Raw genomic sequence first — 722 nt, 5'->3', positions numbered from 1 at the left:
ATATATATATATATATATATATATATATATATATATACACACACACAATTGGCTTCTTTCAGTTTCCATTTACCAAATCCACTCAAAAGGCTTTGTTCAGCCCAAAGTCATAATAGAAGACAGTTGCCCAAGGTGCCACACAGTGGGTCTGAACCCAGAACCATGTCATTGAGAAGGAAACTTACCACACAGCCATGCCCACGCCTATATATATTCAATGTATCAATCCTTTCTACGAGAGGCACAAACTTTTGATGGGAGGGAGTTAGTTGATAACATCAACCCCAGGGCTTGACTGGTACCTACTTTATCAAACCCCGAAAGGACAAAAGGCAAAGTTGACCCCAGCAGAATTTGAACTCAGAACATAGGGACAAACGAAATGCCACCCATCAGCATTCAGATCACCCTGTCCAATATAATCCTTATTTATTCACATTGTTTTCAATTAATCCTGCATTATCTCATAGCTTTGAGATTTCAAAGATGTGATTGTTTATTTTTAGAATGACATTGTAGGGTAGGTGTGAGAGGCTGGATCTGGCCTTGTTTTCAATTAATCATGCATTATCTCATAGCTTTGAGATTTCAAAGATGTGATTGTTTATTTTTAGAATGACATTGTGGGGTAGGTGTGAGAGGCTGGATCTGGTCGTTTTGAACATAAAACAGGGAGAATATTTAGGTGGACATATCTGGTTTAAATGCTAAAGGGATATATA

At 37.7% G+C, this 722-nt stretch overlaps 1 protein-coding gene across 1 annotated transcript in view; it reads right to left on the bottom strand.

Moving 5' to 3' along the window:
• Positions 1-722, bottom strand: part of LOC106882317 (lysine--tRNA ligase) — a 26,950-nt gene that overhangs the window by 15,503 nt on the left and 10,725 nt on the right. The window lies entirely within an intron of this gene.

This window comes from Octopus bimaculoides, chromosome 30, assembly GCF_001194135.2.
Source record: "Octopus bimaculoides isolate UCB-OBI-ISO-001 chromosome 30, ASM119413v2, whole genome shotgun sequence".
Taxonomy (NCBI): Eukaryota; Metazoa; Mollusca; class Cephalopoda; order Octopoda; family Octopodidae; genus Octopus; species Octopus bimaculoides.
Note: the sequence above shows the minus strand (reverse complement) of the source record. Positions and strands in the feature narration are given on the sequence as shown.